Source organism: Pelodiscus sinensis, chromosome 1, assembly GCF_052426305.1.
Source record: "Pelodiscus sinensis isolate ZL-2025 chromosome 1, ASM5242630v1, whole genome shotgun sequence".
Taxonomy (NCBI): domain Eukaryota; kingdom Metazoa; phylum Chordata; order Testudines; family Trionychidae; genus Pelodiscus; species Pelodiscus sinensis.
In genome coordinates this window covers 347630277-347647720 of record NC_143052.1, presented here as the reverse complement: position 1 = coordinate 347647720, position 17444 = coordinate 347630277, and the positions used below count along the sequence as shown (strand labels likewise).

The window sequence follows — 17444 nt, the reverse complement described above, 5'->3', positions numbered from 1 at the left end:
TTGGGGTGCAGGCTCTGGTCTTGGATTAAGGGATCGGGAGTGTGAGAGGGGATCTGAGCTGAGCTTGGGGCAGGCAGCTGGGGTGCAGGTGGGGGTTCTAGGTGTAGGATTTGGGAGGGTGTTTGGAGGCAGAGGTGCTCGGGGCTAGGGCAGGGGCTTGGGGTACAGCAGGGAGTTCATGACTGTGGTAGAGTTGTGGGCTCCAGCGGGGCTCTGTTTACCTCAAATAGCTCTTGAATGGGGGTGCAGGGAGGCTAAGGCAAGTTCACCCCTGTCCTGGCCCTGCATCCTCCCAAAAGCAGCCGGCAAACTCTCCCCTGCCCACGTCTTGTTGTGCCCCCTCTCTGATCTTTGGAGATATGACACAGAGCAGAAGAAGGGGGCACCTTGGCATCAGTGCCCCTCTTCTCCCTCCCCTGCCCTGCACCGAAAGCAGGAGGTTCCTGAGGGGCCAGCTCCAAGGCAGAGGGCAGGAGATGTGCAGCACTGGGTGGAGTGGGGGAGCAGCTGAAGTGCCCCTTGACAGCCTCTTGGCCAAACCAGTCAGGATCCCCTGTCAGAGGCTCCAAGATCGACCAGTAGATCCCGATTGACTGGTTGGTGACCCCTGTGTTAGGGATATAAAAGTGTAGCCGTTGAGATGGGTAACCGATAAGAATGAGCTTATCAGTTACTCAGATGGTCACATGCGGCTCCCGGTCCAGCTCCCACAGAGCCAGCTGCTGCCCCGCACTGCTGCCTCTGATACAGCATACAGGCGGCAGTGTGAGGTGGCAGGTGGAGTTGGTATGCACAGGAAGCTGGCTTAAAAGCTTGCTCTCGGCATGTACCAGCTCCCAGGTAGCCAGCTGCCACCCCATACTGCTGTCTGTATCTGGGGCAGCAGGGCGGAGCAGCATCTGGCTTCCGATGAGTGGGGTACCTTTTAAGTTGGCTCCTGGCATGCACTGGCTCCTGGGGATCCAGCTGCCACCCTGTGTTGCTGCCTCTGATACAGAGGCAGCAACGCGGGGCAGCAGCTGGTGTGAGCTGAGATTGGCTTAAAAGCTGGCTCCTGCCATGCACCGGCTCCTGGGGAGCTGGCTGCTGCCCTGCGTGTACCTGTGTAACCACTGACATTTTTAGCCGTGACACAGTTAGCCAATTATATGCATTTTTAACATCCCTAGTATATATAGATCTTCCGCATGGCACGGCAATAAGTCATCAGCTGCTCATTATTATCAATAATATCACAGTCAGTGAGTCTTTTTCTAACTCATTGAGGCTTCCTCCTCCTTTAACAGTTACACACAGGAGTAGCTTTGAGCCCACATCGGGATCCTCAGCCAAATCCAACAGCAGGCTCATCTTGCTTCCTTCTTTAGTGTGTCAAGTTGGAAAAGAAAATCTGTATATTTATTTAAAAAGCCTTTTGCCTGCAAATCAAAGTCTGTTGGCTGGTTTAATGCGTGTGCTCACATATGTCTCCAATATCTGGCCACATGGAGGATAAGAACCTGCCAATTCTTAGAGTAGGTGGAGTTGCTCTGTTAGCTTGATTATTAGGGGCTTTAGTGGCCAAGCTCTATGCTTCAAACCCCGCTGATGGATATATTTGTTCACCTGCATGTGATCTGTTGCATAAGCACACAGCTGCTGTAGGAAAGGGGGCCTGAATTTAGGATGTCAATGGAGCCGTGTTTATGTAATGCCAACAGGCAGAACCAAACCTGGGATCTTTTGGAGCTTAGTGCTTGAGTCTCTATAGCTTTAGCTAAAAGCCAGCTGGCTCTCAGCTCAGGCTGCAGAGCAAACTCCTTCTCTCTGTCTGCAAGTGGTCTATGTGCCACTCCAGGGAACAATGACCCATACCCAACAGGTGTGTGGGCTGCGTTTATACCCTTGCAAACGAGGTATTGGGCATGGTCTGGGACTTAATTTTTCCACTAAAAAGTAATCCACACCCTGTATTCACTGTGCTTGGTCTTCTCATGGCAGTGTTGACCCAACATGCCCATCCATTCCTTCACACAGAAGAAGATTTTCATTCCCTTTCCCTGACCCAGCTCTTGTTATCATTACATTGTTACCCACACAGATTTCTCTCACTCCCACGCTCTAAGGACACACACCTTTACCCAGTTCCTAGGGCTCAAGGTGTAACCCTGTTCATTTAAATATACCTTCTCCCCATCCCCAGTTCCGAGGGCTCAAGGCGCAACTTACTGCAGGGCCTTACACAGGAATATCCATACTTACTATTTATTAGCAATTGCCAAGCAATCAGAATACACATGCTAAGCCATGCCAGTCCTGATCAAGTCAGGAGAACTTCCCCTTTGGGCCAGACAAGGTCAGTCTTGTCTTGAAGATGAGGTTTTCTTCTAAGTCTTTCCTTCTTCTTTCTGTTTCTTTCTTCCTTTTCCCTGCTGGTCACCTTTTTGAACCCCAGTTTAAATAGTGAAACTTGAGTCCTGTTTAGCTAGACGGTAACCAATTATTTTACTAAAATTTTACTAACCAGTCATAACGTACTGTCACAGAATTACCTAACCAATCAGACCCTACCGCCTTAATTTATTGACACCTAGCAAAATTAATTATACAGCAGGCAGAAATAATTAAAAACCAGACAGGGATCACACAGACAAACAATGGGAAAGTGAGGACCATAATCATAGAATGAGGATTCCACCGCTCCAAAGATTGTTAAACTGTTTCTTGCCAGACAAAACGCTGTCAAACTAAGGGTGTGTCCAGACTACAGGGTTTTGTCAACAAAAGTGGACTTTTGTCGACAAAACTATACCTGCGTCTACACTACTGCTGAGTTCTGTCGACATAATGTCAACAGAACTCTGCAGTTTTGTTGACGGCGGTAAACCTCATTCTACGAGGACTAACACCTTTTGTCGACAGAGTTCTGTTGACAGAAGGCGTTATTGCATCTACACTGTCCTTTGCATCTACACTCTCAGGGTATGTCTACACTACAGTGCTAATTCGAACTAACTTAGTTCGAATTAGTTAATTCGAACTAAGCTAATTCGAACTAACACATCCAGACTAAAAAACTAGTTTGAATTAGTGTTTTGCTAATTCGAACTAGCATGTCCACACAGAGTGGACCCTGAACCGGGGTTAAGGATGGCCGGAAGCAGTGCCGGCAGGGCATCAGATGAGGACTTAGAGCGTGGAGCTGCTGTCTCAGGCTAGCTGAGGGCTGTGCTTAAAGGGACCCGACCCCCACCCCGGACAGACAGTTCTCAGGGGTGCCCCGCTTGCAAAGCAGTCCTGGCTTGGATTGCCCGGAGTACCCATACTGGGCACATCACGGCACTTGGCCATCAGACTGGCTGCACTTGCCGCAGGCTGCCATCTGGGGAGAGGGGGCAATTGGGGGGCTGCAGGAGAGGTTCCACCCCCAGAAGCCCGCAGAGCCAGCCCAGTCCTCCCCATTGGGGGCTTGTACCCCATTCCTCCCTCACCTCCTTCCACTTACCCCTCCCTAGCCCCCCTTCCTGATGTACAAAATAAAGGACAATTGTGTTCAAAAATAGAATCTGTCTTTATTGAACAAAACTGGGGGAACTGGGAAAAGGAGGTGGGAGAGGGGAAGAGAGAGGGTGAGAGAGGGGAGGGCAACTACAATGATGAGGGGTTTGGAACAGGTCCCATATGAAGAGAGGCTAAAGAGACTGGGACTTTTCAGCGTAGAGAAGAGGAGACGGAGGGGGGATATGATAGAGGTCTATAAAAGCATGAGTGGGGTGGAGAGGGTGCATACAGAAAAGTTCTTCATTAGTTCCCATAATAGAAGGACTAGAGGACACCAAAGGAAAAGAATGGGTAGCAGGCTTCAAACTAATAACAGAAAGTTCTTCTTCACAAAGCAAAGAGTCAACCTGTGGAACTCCTTGCTGCAGGAGGCTGTGAAGGCTACAACTAGAACAGAGTTTAAAGAGAAGTGAGATCAATTCATGGATGTTGGGTCCATGGAGTGGTATTAGCCAGGGGGTAGGAGTGGTGTCCCTGCCCGAAGTTTGTGGAAGGCTGGAGAGGGATGGCACGAGAAAAATGGCTTGGTCACTGTCTTCGGTCCATCCCCTCCAGGGTCCCTAGGGTTGGCCGCTGTCGGCAGACAGGCTACTGGGCTAGATGGACCTTTGGTCTGACCCAGTACGGCCATTCTAAGCTCAGGGCTCAGGGTCGGGGGTCTCAGTGGACCACCTTGATTTTCATGCAAACCTGCTCCTGGGTGGCCAGGCTGGCAGCTCTCCTGCCCTAGACGGCTGCTTTCCTGTGCCTAGTGCGGAGGTCATGGATGAGGTCCACGATGTCCGCACTAGACCAGGCAGATGCCCGCCTCTTGCGGTCCTGGGCAAGCTCCCGGGAGCCTCCAGCCTGGTCCCAGGAAGAGGGGGAGGGGTGGGGGGCATCGGGTGGCTGGCTCAAGCCGTGCCAGGTGCAGGGTCTGCTGGCTGGGTGCTGGCAGGCTTGCACCTGGCACGGGCACCGTAGCCAGCCTGTGCCCCTTTAAGGGGTCCAGGGCCGGGAGGGAGGCAGACGAGTTTCCCTGGTGTTGGCCAGAGTGGCCACCAGGGAAACCTGGGGAGGGCTAGCCTCCCACTAGTTCAAATTAGGCTTAATCCTCGTAAAATGAGGTTTTCCTGGTTCGAACTAAGCGCTCCGCTAGTTTGAATTAAGTTCGAACTAGTGGAGCACTAGTGTAGCGCCTATCAAAGTTAATTCGAACTAACGTCCGTTAGTTCGAATTAACTTTGTAGTGTAGACATACCCTCATGTCGACAAAGCGACTTGCTTTGTCCACACAACTGGCTGTAATCTAGAAGCTTTGTTGACAGTATCTGTCGACAAAAGCCTGTAGTCTAGATGTACCCTAAGTTTGATGATCCCATCTACATGTTTTGTTAGTCTATAAAGTGCTAGCAGACCATTTGTTATTTTTTAAGTTTATCCTGTGTAGACTAACTGGCTACCCCTTGAAGCGTCTAAGTTTTCTTTACCCATCTTGAGATCTGTTTCTTTATCTGGTGCTAGTAGGTGTCAGTGGGGTGGAATCTCCTTCTGAACAGCCTGGTGTGACAGGCTACTATTGTAGTGCAATTTAGATGGAATGTGAGTCTGTGACTCCCTGCTTTCTAGCTAATGACCACTTCCGTCTGGCTGCAAATAAAAGCCCTATGCTTTAGGCCTTCCAATGTGGCTACAGAAAAACCATATTGTTACAACCTGTCCTAATACATGCCTGATCTGCTGCATATCTCCCCTTCCAGCAAAGTCCACTAGATGTATGCCAGGGTGTGTGATGATTATCCATAGGAAAATTCACCTTCTGTCTTCCAGACCCTTCCAGTCTAGCTGCATTCCAAGCTAGTGGTAATTGGTTGTTTAGTGCCACTGTGAAGAAGGTTGGATTCCCCGTTGGCCAGCAATTAGAACAAAACTTTCCCAGCCCAGTAATAAAGTATGTTCTATGCTTAAAAGTTTGGTTGACGTAGCTACAGCACACGGGTGTGAAAAATTCGACAGCGGCACAGCGGTAGTGCCGTAACCGTGCTGCTGTAGTGTAGACATGGCCTACCAACAGTTGAGCCAATGTTTAAGAGAGCTGAATTCCTAGGAGAGACAGGAATGTGCCCCTTCCAGCCTGGATATTGCATCCCGCATACAAAAGCACATCTTAAGTTAGAATCCAAGTCATTCCACTACATTTCCTAACAGTGGACCTGCCCGGAGTCCCATGGGCTGTCCACCTACACTAAGTCCACGAGGCATGGCAGTGACCCTTCAAAGTCAAAGTCTCTCTGTTTTTGGCCAAAATAGTTTGGTTTTAGGAATTGTTTTTGGATGAACAACTGGGCTTTTCCATGGAAAGCAATCACATTAAAAAAAATCATGGAGTTAGAAACCCAGATTTCCATCAAAACCTGATGTTGCCACCCTAAATGGAATCCCTTGGGGGAGATCCAGTCCTCCTCTGGTCTTGGAAAAATAAAATGGTGACAACCAAGCCAAACAACAATGGTTTGTATTTTGAATTCTCCACCCGAGAGCTATCAGTGACTCTGTGCGGGGGCTGTCCCATACCTGGTGTGCTGGTTGGGACCATGGTGTTAGTGGCACTGAAATAAAACAAGGAGATACAACTTACAAATCTTCAGGAAAGGCTCCAGGGAGAGTGGAAAGTACCCGAGGAGTCAAAGATGGGCCTGCTTAAACCACTCCCCTCTTTGAGACTGATTTCTGGGAATCATCCTATTTAATGAAGGGATTTGAGCCCTGCTCTGTATACTCTTCAGTGTTTCCATTATAGCATTTCTCTCTAACACCCCAAAACTTCCATGTGTGCAAAAGGACTCCTGGCTCTGTGTGACTGATGAACACCAGACTGTTACCATTAGTCAGTTCATCATGATCCTGTACCTTCGGTATAAGGATATTACCCCGTTCCCAGCTCTCCTGTTTGCCCAAGTCTTTTCCAGTTCTCACAGTTCCTGGCCTGCTCCAGCACTTCTCTCATCCAGGTGAGGAGGGACTGAATTCTGCTGTTTTCGGTTTAATTAGTGGTCTAGGTCCCGACTGCTTTAATTCGCTGTTGGAGCTCGTGTAGCCGTGCAAGCGAAAGTAGTCAGAGTGATCAAAACGCGTATTAGGGGAGTAACATATTGGCCCACGGGGAGCCGGGTGAGAACGTGTCCTCTCATGATGCAGAAGGGTTCAGTGTTCTTGCCTTTCTCAGAAGCCATCGCAACTGGGTGGATTTCAGCCTTGATGGAGCAAATCTCACCCTCGCTCATGTCCTGCAAGCAGACTCATCCTCTGGGAAAACACGGCGGCTTGATTCTCTGCTTGCTGAGTGTTATGCGGGTTGCCCTCCACGGACTGAGTTGCGTTGGTGCGAGAGGATCAGCCTCCACCAAGGTTCCCTCTCAACTTTTCCATCCATGTGTGGGATTAATTTTTTCTTGTGTGCACTGAGGTATGTTGAAATGTGCACCACGAATAGAACCAAAAAGACCTAGCTGTGAATCTCTCCTGAGTAGCCGCACAAACACACAGATTACAGGCAACACTGGCCTCAGCGAATGTACTGTGCAAGGGAACAATTTCCCTTTGTAGAGATGCTGAGGGTTGGGGTGGATACTCTGTTAACTAACAGTTTCAGGCAAATCAACCTGGCAGTTTCATTTCAGTCACTGAAAAACTCGCACGTTAGTTCCTCTATCACAAAAGTTAGCTACTGTTCCTTCCTCTTCCCTTACATGGGCTGCTTCTTACAGCGTGCATAAGATGTAGCTCAGATGCACATGCTTTGGTTTGGTTTGAGGTATCTTAACTCCCTTCCAGACTATCTTCTCTCTGAGATGGCTAATCTGCATGTTAGGGGGGGCTACAACCTTCAAAACCTCCATATTGTCTGCTATGAGGGGGCGTTCATTATCTCACGTTACTCATAAGAGTAAAAGTTTTGTCCAGGGCTAGAATTTCTCCCTGTTTCACAGTGCTGTGATGCAGCACGTAGCAGCCACCCCAGAGCTGGCTGCATTTCAGAGGTTCTCTGAACCAGTTAGAACAGCCTGCCTGGCAGCGATTAAAGAATGGGTTAACTGGTTCCATTTAAACCATTCCCATATGGGTTGTTTTTCATGAGACCTAAGCAGTGGCTTAAATACAAAGTAGGATTCTTCATGCCTTGTATTGCAGTAACATGCTGGGCTGGCTAATGAATCTCATTCATCCACAGTCACCTCGTTAGCTAGCTGCCGTGCTCCAGACACTAATGAGTCTCCCGTCATTCTGACTTCATTCGCTCATGGCCCCTCTCCTCTATGATCAGAAAACATAACTCCTCTTCTCCTGCTACACCTTATTTCTGGGTAGGCTCATCCATAAATACAAATTCAAAACCCGGCTCTCTGCTGCCAACTCACAGACTCCCCCCCCCCCTACTGTCCAAACTAAAACCTCAGCCTGTCTCTCTGCATGTTACTGCAATACAAGGCATAGAATCATAGAATCATAGAATAATAGGACTGGAAGGGACCTCGAGAGGTCATCGAGTCCAGCCCCCCGCCCTCAAGGCAGGACCAAGCTCCGTCTACACCATCCCTGACAGATGTCTATCTAACCTTTTCTTAAATATCTCCAGAGAGGGAGATTCCACCACCTCCCTTGGCAATTTATTCCAGTATTTGACCACCCTTGACAGTTAGGAATTTTTTCCTAATGTCCAATCTAAACCTCCCCTGCTGCACTTTAAGCCCATTACTCCTTGTCCTGTCCTTAGAAACCAAGAGGAACAAATTTTCTCCTTCCTCCTTGTGGCACCCTTTTAGATATTTGAAAACCGCTATCATGTCCCCCCTTAATCTTCTTTTTTCCAAACTAAACAAGCCCAGTTCATGAAGCCTGGCTTCATAGGTCATGTTCTCTAGACCTTTAATCATTCTTGTTGCTCTTCTCTGTACCCTTTCCAATTTCTCCACATCTTTCTTGAAATGTGGCGCCCAGAACTGGACACAGTACTCCAGCTGAGGCCTAACTAGTGCAGAGTAGAGCGGCAGAATGACTTCACGAGTTTTGCTTACAACACACCTGTTGATACAACCTAGAATCATATTTGCTTTTTTTGCAACAGCATCACACTGTTGACTCATATTCAACTTGTGGTCCACTATGACCCCTAGATCCCTTTCCGCCATGCTCCTTCCTAGACAGTTGCTTCCCATCTTGTATGTATGGAACTGATTGTTCCTTCCTAAGTGGAGCACTTTGCATTTCTCTTTATTAAACCTCACCCTGGTTACCTCTGACCATTTCTCTAACTTGCTAAGGTCATTTTGAATTATGTCCCTATCCTCCAAAGAAGTCGCAACCCCACCCAGTTTGGTATCATCTGCAAACTTAATAAGCGTACTCTCTATCCCAATATCTACATCATTGATGAAGATATTGAACAGTACGGGTCCCAAAACAGACCCTTGCGGAACTCCACTTGTTATCCCTTTCCAGCAGGATTTAGCACCGTTAACAACAACTCTCTGACTACAGTTATCCAGCCAATTATGCACCCACCTTATCATGGCCCTATCTAAGTTATATTTGCCTAGTTTATCAATAAGAATATCATGCGAGACCGTATCAAATGCCTTACTAAAGTCTTGGTATATGACATCCACCGCTTCTCCCTTATCCACAAGGCTCGTTATCCTATCAAAGAAAGCTATCAGATTAGTTTGGCATGACTTGTTCTTCACAAACCCATGCTGGCTATTCCCTATCACTTTATTACCTTCCAAGTGTTTGCATATGATTTCCTTAATTACCTGCTCCATTATCTTCCCTGGGACACATGTTAAACTGACCGGTCTGTAGTTTCCTGGGTTGTTCTTATTCCCCTTTTTATAGATGGGCACAATATTTGCCCTTTTCCAGTCTTCTGGAATCTCCCGTCTGCCATGATTTTTCAAAGATCATAGCTAAAGGCTCAGATACCTCCTCTATCAGGTCCTTGAGTATCCTGGGATGCATTTCATGAGGACCTGGTGACTTGCTAACATCTAACTTTCCTAAGTGATTTTTAACTTGTTCTTTGTGTATCCTATCTTCTAAACTTACCCTCTCTCTGCTTGTATTCACTACGTTAGGCACACCTCCAGACTTCTCGGTGAAGACCGAAACAAAGAAGTCATTGAGCATCTCCGCCATTTCCAAGTTTCCTGCTACTGCTTCTCCCTCCTCACTAAGCAGTGGGCCTACCCTGTCCTTGGTCTTCCTCTTGCTTTTAATGTATTTATAAAAGGTCTTCGTTTCCCTTTATGCCTGTAGCTAGTTTGATCTCATTTTGTGCCTTTGCCTTTCTAATCTTGCCCCTGCATTCCCGTGTTGCTTGCCTATATTCATCCTTTGTTATTTGTCCTAGTTTCCATTTTTTATATGACTCCTTTTTTATTTTGAGATCATGCAAGATCTCCTTGTTAAGCCAAGCTGGTCTTTTGCCATATTTTCTATCTTTCCTACACAGCGGAATTGTTTGCTTTTGGGCCCTTAACAACGTCCCTTTGAAATACTTCCAACTCTCCTCAGTTGTTTTTCCCTTCAGTCTTGCTTCCCATGGGACCTTACCTACAAGTTCTCTGAGCTTATCAAAATCTGCCTTCCTGAAATCCATTACCTCAATTGTGCTGGTCTCCCTTCTACCTTTCCTTAAGATCATGAACTCTATTATTTCATGATCACTGTCCCCTATACTGTCTTCCACTTTCAAGTTCTCAACTAGTTCCTCTCTATTTGTTAAAACCAAATCCAGAACAGCTTCTCCTCTGGTAGCTTTTTCAACCTTCTGAAACAGAAAGTTGTCTCCAATGCAGTCCAGAAACTTATTGGAGAGCCTGTGCCCCGCTGTGTTAGTTTCCCAGCATATGTCTGGATAGTTGAAGTCCCCCATCACCACCAAATCTTGGGCTTTGGATAGTTTTGTTAATTGTTTAAAAAAGGCCTCATCCACCTCTTCCACCTGGCTAGGTGGCCTGTAGTAGACTCCTAGCATGACATCACCCTAATTTTTTACCCCTTTTAGCTTAACCCAGAGACTCTCTACACAGCTATCTCCTACGTTCATCTCCACTTCAGTCCAAGTGTGTACATTTTTAATATACAAGGCAACCCCTCCTCCCTTTTTTCCCTGTCTGTCCTTCCTGAGCAAGCCGTACCCTTCCATACCAATATTCCAATCATGCGTCCCATCCCACCAGGTTTCTGTAATACCAATGATATCATAGTTGTATTTATTGGTTAGCAATTCCAGTTTTTCCTGCTTATTACCCATACTTCTCGCATTTGTATATAGGCATCTAAGATACTGATTTGATCTTGCCTCCCTGTTATGCCCTGACCCTCCTTTCTCCTTGCCATTATAGGCCGTAGTTCCCCCCATTTCCAACCCATCTCCCAGTCCCACACATTCAGCACTTACCTGTGGGCTTTGCTCACCTGTCCCCGTCGAACCTAGTTTAAAGCCCTCCTCACAAGGTTAGCCAGTCTGTGTCCAAACAAGGCCTTCCCGCTCCTGGAAAAGTGAACTCCATCTCCGCCAAGCAGTCCTTCCTGGAAGAGCACCCCGTGGTCAAGGAAGCCAAAGCCCTCCTGGTGACACCATCGTCGCAGCCAGGCATTCACCTCCAGGATGCACCTCTCTCTGCCCGGGCCCCTACCTTTGACAGGAAGGATCGAAGAGAATACCACCTGCCTCCAAACTCCCTCACCCGTACTCCCAAAGCCCTGTAGTCACACTTGATCCGCTCAGTGTCACACCTGGCAGTATCATTTGTGCCCACATGGATGAGTAGCATGGGGTAGTAGTCAGAGGGCCGGATAATCCTCGACAATGCTTCCGTAACATCTCGGATACGGGCCCCTGGCAGACAGCATACCTCTCGAGATGAGCTGTCAGGGCGACAGATGGGTGCCTCTGTTCCCCTCAGAAGAGAGTCTCCAACCACCACTACCCTACGTTTCTTCCTCGCAGTGGTGGCAGGAGACTGCTCAACCTTGGTGGTGCAAGGCCTGGTCTCCTCCACTGTGGGGGGTGACTCCTTGTCTCCTGCAGAAAGTAAAGTGTAACGGTTATGTAACAACACAGTGGGAGGGTTAGGAGCAGGGGTGGAACACTGCCTGCTGCCGGAAGTAACTAGCTGCCAGTGCTCACCCTGCACCACCGCCTCCTCCATAAGTGGCTGGTCAACAGTCCCACATCCTAGGACAGTGACCTCAGTGGACTCCACAGGAATACTGTCCAGAGATTCCTTATGGCCTCGAATGCTCCTCAGCCTGGCCACCTCCTCCTGTAGCTCTCCCACCTGCTGCCTGAGAGATTCCACCAGCAGGCACCTTTCACAACGGTTGTCTCCCCCAGCCTGGATATCAGTCAGTGGGAATTGCAAGCCACAAATACTGCAAGACCACACCAGGACCTGGGTAGAGGCATCCATGATCAGGTTCTCTGTCTGGATACAGGCACAGGTGGAGGAGACAGGAGAAGTACTGGCACAAGCGCTTCGGGTCTTCATCACCATCAGTCACTCCCTCTGCTCAACTCCCCTGTCCGCTTCGCTCCCTGGTTGCTCTGCTCTGGCTTTTTAAAGCCTGCTTGCCTAAGTCAGGCCTGCCCCCTTCTGAGTCACACAGGGGAAGGCTGAGCCTGAAGAATCCTACTTTGTATTTAAGCCACTGCTTAGGTCTCATGAAAAACAACCCATATGGGAATGGTTTAAATGGAACCAGTTAACCCATTCTTTAATTGCTGACGGGCAGGCTGTTCTAACTGGTTCAGAGCACCTCTGAAATGCAGCCAGCTCTGGGGTGGCTGCTACGTGGTGCATCACAGCACTGCATAGCCATCCGCTCAACATGGCTCAGACAGAGCTCTGATTCTCCTCCCTATCCCCCACAAAAACTCCTTCCTGCTTCTCGAGTGCTATGGATAACATCACTGTCCCTCCTGTCACTCAGGCCATCATCTGCAACTTGCACCTTTCACTAGCTCCTCCCTCTTAGCGATGGCAGAATCTGCGAGATGTAGACATTCTGCTCAGACACAGTCTTTCCTGGCAAAAAATACTTACCTAGGCTCATTGCTACAACACCCTTCTCTCTGGCTTTGACAAATACAACCTCGCCCTGCTCAGATCCTTTCAGGGCCATCCACAGTCAGGGTGTTAAAGAGCGGTTGTTTGGCGAACGGTGTAGTCAATTATACGACTGTAGGCGATAAGGAGAGCTGCTCTGCATAGCTGCAGTGGGGGTAGCCCCTAGAGATGGTGCGAGCCAGGACTGAGCAGTCTCAGCACACGCCAGCTCTGGACCGCTGCAGCTGTGCGGTTTAAATGGAGTAAGAGTTGTTGGGTTCTTACTACATTTAAAATGCAGAGGCACAGCGTCCCGGACCAGTGCAAGCCAGGACTGCTTGGTCCCAGCTCGCTCTGCGTCCTGCAGCCTATTCATGGCAGCCAGGGCTGGCTGTGGGCAGGGGTGTTCCAGCAGCAGCCCCCGCGTGTGGCCAGCTCTGTCCTCCATGAACAGGGTCTGCCTCCGGTGTAGCCTCTGCCCACGGTGAACCTTGGCCTGCCGCAGGTCAAAGCTGCTTTGTAGCAGCCTCCCCTATCCCCCCACCCCACTCTGCCACTGAGGCAGTGGGGGGGGGGGTGGAGGAGGAGGAGGGAGGCAGCACTGTGGAGATGGTGCTGGGAGGAACCGACATACAGAAGCAGCAAGGGTGGGGGGGGGGGGAATGAGTAGTAGCTTATGCTTATCGGGTAGTTGAGTAGTCAACTACTTGCTAACATCCTTAGGCAGAATCTGCAAGATTGAGACATTCTGACAAGACATGGCCTTTCCTGGCAAAAACCATTTCTCTAGGCTCTCCTCACCCATTCTCTGCGGCCTTGACAAATACAACCTTGCCCTGCTCGGATCCGTTCAGAGCCATCCACAGGCTGTGTTTCCAGCCTGCTGTTTGGTTGTATTGCTTTTCTCTATGCACCTCTCCCCTGGCTCCCCCTTTTCTGTTCCCTCAAGACTGCTCCCAGTCACCCCCACCAATGTTCTCTCTAGTCTTTTCTGTCCATGTGTGGAATAAAATGTTTACGTGCTCCGAGGCATGTGCAAACGTGCACCACCAGTAGAAACAAAAACAGGTAGCTGTGAGTGCTCTGCTACTCAGCTGGGCAGCACTGGAATCTCTCCTGAGCAGCGGCAGAAGCGCACAGCTTATGGCAGGGGTGTCCAAACTTTTTTCAAAGAGGGCCAGATTTGATGAAGTGAACATGCATGAGGGCCGACCATTTTGCCTGACATTCTTTGAACCATTAAAATTAAATGCAAATTAACTATTTTATGTAAAGTTTATTGCAAACGGCACACTTTTCATTTCGTCACATGGATGACAAATCTAAACAGGTGTTAAATCACTCTGCCTTTCATATCTGAAGGCCAGATGAAAAAAAAATCCAGGAAGCTGAAATATATGTCAGGAACATTGTAAAGTACATTACATATTATTGGTAATAAAAGTTGTCTGTCAACTTTTAAGTTAAAAAAATATGAACAGGAACATAACACCAAGTATATATGTTGTGTCCAAATATATTTATAACTGATTTAGACCAACTGACATTAACTGAGATTTTACAATGTATTCATCTCAATACATATGGATTCGTTGGGGGCCATAAAAGATAGATATTGCCAAATTACCCATGGGGCTGTATTAAACCGGAACACGGGCCGCAATTGGCCCGCGGGCCGGACTTTGAACATGCCTGGCTTATGGGAACACAGGCCCTACCTATCCTGTCCCTTTCTCCAGGGCTGTCCTTAGTATCGATGGGGGCCTACGCAGTACTGTCCAGCTGGTGCCCTGTGCCTCATGGCAGCCAGGGGTGACAACAGTTACGTAGCGAGGTGATTTGTATAATCGCCAGCAACTCTCCAGTGAAGTATTCTTGAAGCGCATTTTAAACTAAGGTCTTGGGGAGTAAATTCAGAAACTGACAGTACGTTTCTGGGGTGGGCACATGCCTGTGACATGGCTCCATTCCCACGCGAGTGGCTCGTTCCCAGGTTCAGTGTCTGCTCATCGCTCGGGCAGGCTGTGTCACTGGTAAGTTAACTAGCTCCTCCCCGGAGGAAGCAGAGCCACGGAACAGGGATACGAAGAGGCGGGTGGGTGGATATTTAAGGCTCAGTGGTGCCCCAAATTTCCGGGTGCCCTATGCAACTGCGTATTCTGTGTGTGGTGAAGGATGGCCCTGGCTTTTGCTATCCAGTGGTTGAGCTATGCTTGCTTCCCCTCAGCCCTTGATGCAGCCTTCTCTTCCCACTAGCTAAAAATTCAAATAAGCCCCTTTCTGCTGTCTTTCCTGCTGCCCCTCACGCAGAGACGACCTGTCCCTCTGGGAGGTGGGGGACACAATTTAAAGGTTTGGGGTGTCACCTCTGGCCCCTTTCTCACTCCCCCTGCACCTCCCACAGCCGCTCCAGGCCAGCACCACCATGTTTCCACTCCCCTCACACTCCTTCTGCACTTACTTCTCCCATGGCCCCCCACAGGTAACGGGGACAGGACTGATACCCCTGCACCTCTTTTGGTGGAGCTGGGCTGTATTAGTCCCCATCTCTCTTATATGCGCTGGGCGCCTCCTAGTGAGGCCAAGTGGTAGTGCAGGTACCGGTGCCTTTCCCAGGCATATCTCTCTCATCCCAACTCCTACCCTGCCAGAAATCTGGCCATGCGCCCCCCTCCATGTCACCTCTGTCCTCGTGCTTGGGAGGGGTGCAAAGCTGCCTCCTTGTTCTCCTTCAAATCCCTCCACGGAACTCCTTTTCCGTGATGTCTACAGAAAAGGGGACAGCGGTTAGCAAGGATCCTAGAAATCCATTTGCCACAACCCCCCCACCCCCAATAGTTTACATTTTCCCAGAGAATCTTTGCTTTTTACATTGTGTGAAAAAATAAAAGCATATACTAACAATTCACTCATTGTTAATGGAGTACTGATATCTGTTGCTCATTCAGTGTGCACAACCACCATGGCTTGTGGTTGATTTTTGCGCTTTACATTGACATAGCTAAACACACGTCAGTCAGTTGCTTCTGGCCGATCGAGGTTACTCGGCTACATATAGGGGTTTGTCTTTTCATGCCTCTCAAATTTCACATCCGCCTCCAGACGGGGGCCAGTAAAGTTATGAAAAACAGTGACAACTTTTACACCCCGTGCAATGCCCGCATCCCTGAGTTTGACAAGAACAAACTGCAAATGATGTTTGAAAGCTGGTAATTGTAGAGCACGTGGAGAGCGTTAAACATAAACCTAAAGAAAAGAAACATGGACGAGGCTTAACCAGCAGGATTAGTGGCAACCGTAGAGAAAATATTGTGTTGAACTGATATCTGTGTAGATTGTGGCAAGGGAAACAGGCTCAGTGTTTCATTTTAATTGTGGAAAACCATGGCATTTTGGGGGGGGGTTTATTGGAGGATTTTGTTGCATTTTGGGGAGAACTAGGTTCCCTTGTGGTCTGGCTACTGGAGTGTTGAGAATCCTGCCCACCCTGCAGATCAAATGTCCCATCGGGTCCTGGTACTCCCTGCTCTGCCTGGTGGTATCCATTGGTTGTCTCTTAGATTATAAGCTCTTATAAGACCATCTTTTAGCTCTGGGTTTGTACAGCCCCTAGCACCGTGCTCCATGATTGGGTCTCTGAGGTGCTGTGATAAAACAAATAGAAACAATTAATTAATAAGAGATTTGGGGAGCTTTGTCTGACCTGTGTAACCCCTGCACCTTGAAGGATGGAAGGTCTTTCTCTTGTCTGGCTACACCTCTCCAGACAGCATGATGAAGGCTTTTACCTTATTGCTTCAGCTGACGCTCTGTCAGCCGAGGCTTTGGCAGCATGAGTAAGAAGCCAGAGGTAAAGGAGCATCTCTCTGAGAATTGGTGGGCCTCGAAGGGGCACTGGCTTGACTTTCCATCCACTTGCCACATTGCAACAGTCCCTGCTCTTATGGTTCCCATCCAGCTGCCACTCTGCCTCTGCTGAATGTCCCTCTGCCTCTCTGTACACAGGGCATGGATGTCTGATGTGTGTGTGCTGGTCCCCAATAGTCACCCGCTCCTGCCTCTTTCCTGCATGCTCCTGATGGGAACATTCGGAGTTAGAGACAGAAGAGCCAGACTGGCTCACCGGGTCCAGCCAGCATGGGAGTGTTCCTTCCAGTCCGTCCCCTGCTGCGACATCAGCCGGGCTGTTTAATGTCACTTCTCTTTGGAGAAATTGTCTCAGTCGCACATACTTGGCTCTCAGAGGTGCGTTTTGCTGATGCTAACTCCAAAGCGGGCGCTTCCTCATTTCCTGATTTGCTCTGTGGGTACATAGGCGACATTCATGGCATGAACTCATGCCGGATCCAGCTGATTTGGGGACAAACTGCTAGATTTGCCCCAAAACATCTGAAGGGGGTCTCCTAAAGCTGCGCTTAGGGACCTGAATGCGTGGCTTGATTTTCTCCTTGGTGCTGATGTCTGTGGCATTCACGGGGCTAAGGTGCCTGGAGGCTGTGGTGATTCAGGCAATGGAAGAACCTGGATAGAATAGAATGGCCCAGGCTGACAATCAGCCCACTTTCATCTCGACTGTCTCATGAAAATATTGGCTTTAGTGTCTCCAGGTCTCAGTTTTCCCCTCTGTAAAATGGGGTAACAATCGCATGAGATTTCAGTGAGACAACCCAAGGAAGGGTAGCAGGACGGGGCTGCTAGGGAGGGACTGTTTCCTCCCTGTTTTCTGCCGCGATGTCTATTGTCTTGGTATGCAGGAGGTGGGTTGGAGGCTTGGTTCCCTATTCTGTAGCAGCTGGGTCAGCTACCACGATG

General features: G+C 48.8%; 1 protein-coding gene across 6 annotated transcripts in view; it reads left to right on the top strand.

Moving 5' to 3' along the window:
* Positions 1–17444, top strand: part of ARAP1 (ArfGAP with RhoGAP domain, ankyrin repeat and PH domain 1) — a 213665-nt gene that overhangs the window by 83900 nt on the left and 112321 nt on the right. The window lies entirely within an intron of this gene.